Genomic DNA, 8,804 nt, shown 5'->3' on the forward strand with positions numbered 1-8,804 from the left:
AAGAACATCACTTGTGCCTTTTCCCCTGGATTCTAAACCTTGTCTCAGAAATACCTCTGATTGGACTTTTGCTCATTCATGTCAATCTTTATACCTCCTGTTCTTTTTTCAACAGGTTCTACAAAGTTATCTTTTTTAAAAAATCATGTAAATTACTCATCATATATACCTTAATTTAAATTTGAGTCTCAAGGAAAGGACCGGTAAAGGATTGTGTAAGTCCTGCTTTAAACCAAGTTTTCAGTTCATGTAAACATCCTACACTCAGCTGTAACACATGAGTCGGCTGGGAGATGGATGTTTACTTCAGCTGACTTGGACTGTCAACCATTAACACGGATAGAGGATTTGGCAAAATAATGCACAGAGGCTTGATTTTTTTTTTTTCTTTTAATGTAATTACCCTAAACTTTCACTACTGTCATATCCTTGCAGTTGTGCTGTTGTGTCTCTAACAAGACGTGAGGCTCGGGGATTGGGCAAAGGGGCGTCCTCACTCGGGTGGCGGCGGCCGGCCACGTGGAGCCCGCAGTGTGCTCCGACAGGCGGGGGCTCTGACATCAGACCCCCGGAGCCGCCCGGGCTGTTCGCTGTGTGATCTGGAGGAGGGAAAGGCACTGCTTCACACCTCGGTGCTTTTCTCATCCGCAAAACAGGTATGGTATCCACTTCACGGGGTCGTTGTGAGGACTGACCTCTGTGAGGAGTGCAGAGTGGTTCATTAGTCAGTGCCTGTCACGTTAAGTCCTGAGAAATGCCCACATGCTGGCTGTGGTTCCGCCGGCTATAATGCCTCATAATAGTACATGGTCTGTTTTAGGCGTTCAGTGAACAATTGCTATTCTGTTTAAAGTAGATCAAACTCATTTTTATTTTAGCAATAAAGACGATACCAGCTTTCCGATTTAATGGAAATAGTTTGAAATCACTCTGATTTAGTGGTAGGGTTTTGAAGCCCAGCTTCTTAAACTCATATCCTGGTACTACCACATATTAGGTGTGTTACTTTGAGAAAACTATTTCTCCATTTCCTCAATCTGCTAAATTGGGATTATAACAGTACCTCCCTAATAGAATTGTTATGAGACTAAATGGGTTAACGTAATAGTTAATAGCAGTCAAGCGTTATATAATTATTCCTGGTACACACTAAGCTCCTGATAAGTGGTAGCTATTATTATTATTATTTCAAAAACATGTTTGTCGTACTTTTTTTTCAGAGCATAGTTGTGCCAAACATTTATAGATAATTTAAAGATAAGCTAACACCTGATAATTAGTCCTATATATATATTGTTTGATTTAAATGGTACTCTCATATTTCATGCTTTTATTGAAAACACTCTACTTAAAATTAACTTTCTATAACTTTGTTTTTCAGCCCCGTGAAACCACTTCTGCTTTTCATTTTTTGATGACACATCCACATTCCATACAGGTGAAAACAAGGCAAACGACAGCCACACAGTCAGAAGTGCTGAAGAGGAACATGCTGTTTTAGTAGTTTGGCAAGTATGCATAAACTCACCTGTGCCTACATTCAGAATTAGAGTTCACATTTGATGCAGGTACTCAGGAAGATGTCTATGTTTATGAAAAAGTCACAGTTAAATAAAAATGTGAAGTCCAAGTCCAGGCAGGGAGACTTGTTCTTGAACAAGTGAGTGCTGTCTTTCTAATTATATTCTATTTGTTCAGTAAACTAAAGGTTTTTTTTTTTTTTTAATTAAGTGGGAGTTATTCTGTTATGTACTTGGATGTAAAACATATTTCAGTGAGTTTCACATTTTCATTTGAAACTTGTCAAATGCTTAAGTTATTTAATAATTTATAATACTTAAAGAGAAATATCACAGTGCATTATGGAAGCATCATATAACCTAAGGGTAGTTTTATGAAATGTGTTTTTTCATGTTTCAGATTAAGCATATTTGAAGGTTCCCCATCAATTTACCTTTGAAGCTCAGTGAATAAAATATAAAATTTTTCTTTCATATTCTCCAATATGAAAAAGCATTTAGTATATCATGTGGCTTAGGCTTCCAAATGCCTTGTAGGTTAAATACCTAATTTATAGTTTTTTAATTTATTGCTTTTTTCATTTGTTTAATAGTCCTGTGTTTATATCTTTATATTACATACTTTTCTGATTATATAGTAGTATCATTTGGGCTATCAGCTTTGTCTCACTTCAGCACTTAGAAAAAGCTCTACATGAAAGTTGAGTTGTAGTTGAGTCAAAAAAATTTTTTTCACTTTATCTTGTTTTAGTTAATACTATAAAGCCTTCTGTTACACTGAGCTGTCTCCCACCTTTTAGATAATACATGCCTTGATTTCTTTAAAAACTGTCCATTTGTTAGAATTTTTTCTGATGAACATGTGCTTACAAGTTTTAAATGTTACAGAATCTGAGTGAATGTTAAAATGTTCCCATTTTCCTGCATTATTTTCCAGTTGTCATTTTTCATTTAATTGATTGATAGAAAACATAATATAGTTGGATTTTTTATATTTGATATGTTCTGAAATTAAACTCCAGCTATTTTCTATCAAGTTTGAAGATTTTGATATCTCGCCTTGTGGTTATTTGCTATGCATTTGGCTTAAATTATTTAGCTTCTTCCTGTTTCATTACATCTTTCTCATCTCATCAGTTCCCAATAGTAGGATTTCATGCTTCCAAACAAATGTCTCCTATAGTTCAGTAGTTGAAAACTGTCACTTATAATAGGGAATCTGATACACCTGAGTTTGCCTTTTAGTTTTATTTGTTTCAGCTTTTTTTAAAAAGCAGTTCTACCTTTTGATAAAGATAAAGTGTTATTCAGTGGAAAGTATTATGTACAATTATAATAAGCAGTTAAATGATCTCTCTTCATTGTTAATGGCTTGATATTGAGGATTGTTTTTAAACTAAAGAGATGATAGTATCACATTGTGACTTTTTCTGGCTTTCAATGAAAGATGGGATTTTCTTTGTTTTGTTTTTAACTTTTAAGTTACCAGTGCATTATGAAACCAATAGCAGTTTCACTTTTAGGATTTTTATATCTATATAAAGTAGGATTATTTATTAATATTAGCACTAACTTCCTTTAACTTTATGGAAGAGAACCTGTCCTGAGGATGTTTGTATAATTTTATGCATATTATTCCTGTGAGGCTGAGTAAAACTGTTCCATCAATTAAAATCTTAGCAGTAGAACCTGTTCATCTACTTAGCTTTCTTTCTTGGGATTAACCAGAAGCAATTATAACTGGCTTTTAAAAGTTCCAAACTTTTCCTTGCTTATTTCAAAGTGATTCTTTAGAACTGTTAAGCTATATGGTCTGTGTTTGTTCTGCTGTCTGAAGCGACTTACATACAGGATTGGGGCTATTTGTTTTGTTTTTTAAAAGTAGTTTGAAAAAATTTCTTTGCTACTTGTTCTTCATGCAACTTTTGTAGGAGTTCAAATTCCCTGGAAAAATAAGGGTTTTGTAAGATTTCTTTGACTGAAGAAGTATAAAGGTTGCTAAAGGTATATAGTTGTCTTAATATTGACATAAATTTTCCTTATTCTGTAGGTATCTGTGAAAATTATTGTTTTAGGTATCCTATTTATATGTAAAAATCATTGTTTAAAATTTTGTAGTAACATAGTCAGTAGCACAAAAAGATAGCATATTAATCAGAATACTGGGTTATTTCAAGTAAAGGTATGACTTTGAATGAGAAACAGGGTTTGGGAAATAGGTACTGGGAAATCCTGCATTCTGTATTATTTAGACTAAACGTGAAGAGTGTATAAAAATATTCTCTTCACAGTCACATACCACTGCCCTTCTTTTTCTTACACTCTGCAGTATTAATAATGGTGATCCTTCCAAGCTCTTGTGTTTTTACACAATATATGTGGGATTTATTATACCATGAAATCATACCATATCTTGTACTTTTTTCCATGCTTTGGAAAACTTTCCATATCTGTGTCTCACATATTTTTTTTTAGTTCCATATATAAATATACCAGATTCCCTACTGGTGGATGCAAAGGTTGCTCCAGTGTTTCACTGTTGTTGTAGGCTGTCCTGCAAAATACAGAGTATTTTGATGCATTTTTTTTGTGATTATTTCTGCAAGACCATTAGTAAAGGTACAATTGCTGTGTCAAGGAACACATCTATTTGAAATACTTATGGGTACTGCAGAATTATTCTCCCAGGAGTCTGTGCCAGGTTATCCTTTGGCTGGCAGTCTAAGAGAGTGCCTGTTCCCTCACATGCTTGCCCCCAGGGCATTACCATTCTTGTTCATTTTTTGCTGATCTGATGGCTGCAAAAAAGTCTGTTTTCATTCCCTTGTCTAAGAGCAAAGTTAATATCTTTCACATTTCTGTTGGTTGTCTTTCTTTCATTTTTATTTGTTTGATTGTTCATCCCCTTAGCCCATATTTCTTTTGATTTGTTAATTTGTTCTCATTGTTTTCTAGGAATGCTATATATTTTGGATTGGGTTACTATATGTGTTGCAAGTACTTCCTCCTAATCTGTCATGTGTTTTTTAAAACTTTATTTTAAACCATTATGTAATCGTTGGTAACTTCTGGGTTTTGTTGTCTTAGGAAGGCCCGTTCTATCCTCAGTATTATAAATGCATTATGCTGGATACATTATCCTTTAATCTTTTGAAACTGTATTTCATCAAAGCTAAGAAATACCGTCATTGATTACATGACCCAGTATTTTATATACTGAGATAGAGGGAACCAGATCTTGAGGAATGCACAGAGTATTTTGTAATCATTTCAAATTTTATTTATAGTTATGTAAAGATTTCTTCTAAGGCATTTATTCTGATCAATTTTGTTTAAACTCTTATAAAAAGGAACTTCTGTCAGTTCTTTATCTTTGCATCAGCAATCCTCAGACCTCGGGTGTTCCCCTCAATTTGTCCCTCATTTTAATACAGCTTTCATTATTACTGTCTGAGTATTCATCAGACAGTAATAATGTATATGGAACACCTTTTATGATACAAGTACTTTATTAGATACTTTTATAATGTTCTCATCTAACCCTTGCAGCAGCCCTTTAAGATAAGTGTTATTAGTGTTCTTTACAGTTGAGGAAACTGGGACTCAGAAAAGTTAAGTTGCTTATGATCACAAACCGTTAAAGTGGTGAAGATTCCTGAGCTCAGAGCAAGCGCCCTGGGTACCATAGGTAAGTGGTTCAGAGATGAGGCTGTGGGTCTGAGACGTTTGTAGAGATTGGAAAACTAAGTACATGGGAGATTGACCCTCAGGTATACAGTCAGCCTAGAATGGAGCACGTAAAGTGTGTGATTAAATGTATGATTCTAATTTTCATACCTTTCAGAACCAGTGCCTCCAGATAAAGGTTCACTTTTGCCCTTCTCTTATTAATAAGCTTGCTGATACTCTGGCTTTTGTCAGTTTTTAATTGTTATAGTTCTCGAATCAATAGGATTTATAACTGGATCTTCCCTTTAATGTGGGAGGTAAATGCAGCGGTACCAGAAATGTTGCGTAACCACTCTCTCCATCTGTATGTTAAACCTAAACCAGAACAGGAGATGAGGACTGCACACTGGCATGAGCAAAGTCATTGCGTTTGAATCACAGTCAGTCTCAGTAGTCATCCTGCTTGAACCGTTAAAGTATATTTTTAAAACTGCATACATAATAAGAAGGGCAGAGTTTTCTTATGACCCTAAGGAAGTTATTTAAGCTTTTTATTTCCACACAAGCATTTAAAGTTTTCGTTTCAAACTGAACAAACAGAATGAACAGTCCGGACTGTTTGCTTGTGTATAAAAAATGGTTGAACAGATCGCAGGCATCTCGGACAGGGCAGGTAGAAGAGTCCCGGGCTCACGTTAGGAACACTAAGTCAAGTGCCTAGAAAACCTGCTGTTGCCACGCCGTACAGGGATTTGTAGCTCTAAGGGCTGGAGGCAGAGCTCTGGGTAGACAGAGTGCAGGTCTCTTCTCAAGTTTCGTGGCTATCTGGGATTGTAATCCAGATAGTCTTGTGGTTATTCCCGTGTGTAACAGGTTGAGTGTGTGAGCAGCAGTGTTCATAAAAGTTGGCAAACCTGTTTAGCTTGTTTCTCAGCCTTTACAGATCACTGCTTATGAAACACTGGTATTTACAGTAAATACCTTCTTTTAGATGTAGGCCAGCCCCATCCAACCGTGTGTCCTTCAAGAGCTTTGCCCTTTGGTAAGTTGGCACGTGGTTTGAGGTGGCCTTTGGTGATGGAGTGTCTAAAGGGAAAAGCTAAAGGGAAAGGCAGGAAGAAAGTAACATTTCCAGGAAAACGTGATCATACCGTGGATGGACGAGCCCTCGAGAGGATAAAGGATTATCTCTGTCTGTGTTATGTGACCTTTGGCTAATTCCTGCAGCATCCTGACTTCATAGCCTTTTGTGTAAATGAGAACATTTGGATGTGTACACCCCTTTATCCCTCTGACTCCATCCGGTGATCTGTTTTACTGTGCATTCGTGTATGTCAGTAGCTCACAGTGTTAATATTTAGCAGACTGAGTCCTGGATGAAACCACCTGAATTCATCTGTAAACAAGGTTACCTGTCTCCAAAATTGTAGCAGTAATTTAATTAGATAATCCAGATAGTCCCTTAGCACAGTATCTGGCCCATACTAAGCCCTCAGGAAATAACTTGCTCTTCAAAACTCTGTTCAAACGTCTCAATATTACCTGAATCTTGGACCTCCCAGGTAAAAGGGAGGGCGAGTTCTTCTCGTTGTGCCATAAATGTGCCTTCTGCTGTCTTCTCGTTCAGCACCATGTTATGGGCGCTAGCAGTGCTGTTCAGCACCGGTGCTAAAACCATCACCAGTTTATCTACGTGTCTAGTGCTCCACTTAGACTGTGAGCCCCTTGAGGACAGAAACAAGCTTGTTTGTCTTCATAAATTCAGTGTCTGGCATGATAAATTTTGTTGGAGGGAAAAAAGTTTATTCCTGTTCTTAAATAAGGTCCCCTCCTCTCTCAGAAGAAGATAATGTTGGAACAAAGGTGTCCAGTAGAAATATTCTCAAAAATCCTGGGCATGGGGACTTCTCTGGTGGTCCAAGGGTTAAGACTCCATGCTTCCAGTGCAGGGGGCTTGGGTTCGATCCCTGCTCAGGGAATTAAGAGTTCCCATGCCGTGACTAAAGTTCTCACATGCTGCTACTAAGACCCAGCACAGCAAAATTAAAAAAAAAAAATGTTGGGCGTATTCTCCAAACACCTTTCTTTCTTTTCTTTTTTTTTTTTAAGTTATTTAATTGCCACTGTACTCCCAAGGATTCAATCAGGTTTTTTACTTTGCTTCTTCACAGTGTTTTCCTTATTTAAAAAACTAAAGTAAGAAAATGACTGCCTGATGGAGAATAAAGACGTCACAATGGCAGCACAAAAGAGTTGCTCCTGGAATCAAGGCCCTGGGTTCATGTTACAGCATCTGCTACTTTCTCGCCATATGACAGTGATCGAATTATTGTATCTGTCTGACTCTACAAAGTGGGCATGCTTCCTGGGACTTCTAACGGTAGAAATACAGACTCCAGGATGTGAAGGGCTAGAGTCCTCTGGTGGTGCTCTGGTCTCGCAAGTCTTCTCTAAGTTCTTATAACTTAATAGGAGGTGATATTCATGTAGTGCCAGCACTGGACCTGCTTGCTAGAACACACTCAGTTACCTCCTGAGTGGAGTTAGTTCAACTCATACCATACCCTTGAAATTTGGGGGAGGGGGGAGCCTGTTTATTTTATCTAATACACAATTTTTTATTGTTAAAGGTATTTAAATTAATTGTACCCTCGGTTCCATGTTGAAAAACAGAACTAAGATGTAAGTGGTGACCAAGTGATTATACTTCCATCATGCCAGTGTTGTAGGGAAGAATGAACAGCAAAGGCATACCTGAGAATTAAGTTTTTCGATTAAAGGTTAATATTTTCTCAACAAACATATGGGTCTCTCCTTCATCCTGTAACTTACAGTTAAGTTTGGTAACTTGAGACACACACAAAGCATTAAAGCCAACTAGGTCTTCATTGATTGCATGTTCCTTAGAAAAGATGGCAGTGTAGGGAAAGTTATTCTTAGTACTACTGGTACAAATAAAGCTATTAGGTGCCTTTCAGCATAGTGGATATGGTATCTGAACCTTTGTCACCTATGAAATTTTTGTCCAAGTCACTTCCCAGTTGCCGTTGTTTTAAAGGAACCCCTCAAAATCCCCCACTGGTAAATTCTCCGTTCCCTGTTTTACTGGTTTTGAACCTCATACCGTTTTACTAAATAAACATTTTCTCCCAACTCTTCAGTTTTTGTTTTCTTCATTTGTTCTGCTTTTCAAAGTGCATCAGTGAGTGAGTGAATTTTACTGCAGTGTAATAGAAAACTGCCGAACTCTGGCTTAAGATGCTGGTTTACGGTTCTACCCTTTTACGTAGTTTGTTTCCAGGAATCTCCGTGGAAGGGCCAACTGAACTAAGATAACCATCCCATAACTCCAAACGCAGATGTCAAATAAAACATAACCTGTACACAGCCAACAGCAAAAGGAAGGAAAGGAAGTCCCAGCTGCCGGAAGTGAGAGAGCAGAGCAGTACACGGAGGAACTGGCAGAGACACTGACCTTCAGGATCGTCATCTTGGCTGAGAACCTCGCCCTTGACTGTGGGGCTTTTACAGCGAGACAGAGCCTGACAGTTCCGGGGAGGGGGCCCGAGCCCCCTGCTGGCGCTGCAGCCTCAGGGAGCCGGGTGCAGAGCTCCG

At 37.7% G+C, this 8,804-nt stretch overlaps 1 long non-coding RNA gene across 1 annotated transcript in view; it reads left to right on the plus strand.

Annotated features, from left to right (window-relative positions):
* LOC122679295 overlaps positions 1-8,349 on the plus strand; it is a 38,941-nt gene extending 30,592 nt beyond the window's left edge. Inside the window, exon 2 of the long non-coding RNA XR_006336359.1 lies at positions 436-8,349. This is a non-coding gene — a long non-coding RNA (uncharacterized LOC122679295). The remainder of the gene's footprint in view (positions 1-435) is intronic.
* The last annotated feature ends 455 nt before the right edge of the window (positions 8,350-8,804 follow it).

This window comes from Cervus elaphus, chromosome 21, assembly GCF_910594005.1.
Source record: "Cervus elaphus chromosome 21, mCerEla1.1, whole genome shotgun sequence".
In the NCBI taxonomy this organism is placed as follows: domain Eukaryota; kingdom Metazoa; phylum Chordata; class Mammalia; order Artiodactyla; family Cervidae; genus Cervus; species Cervus elaphus.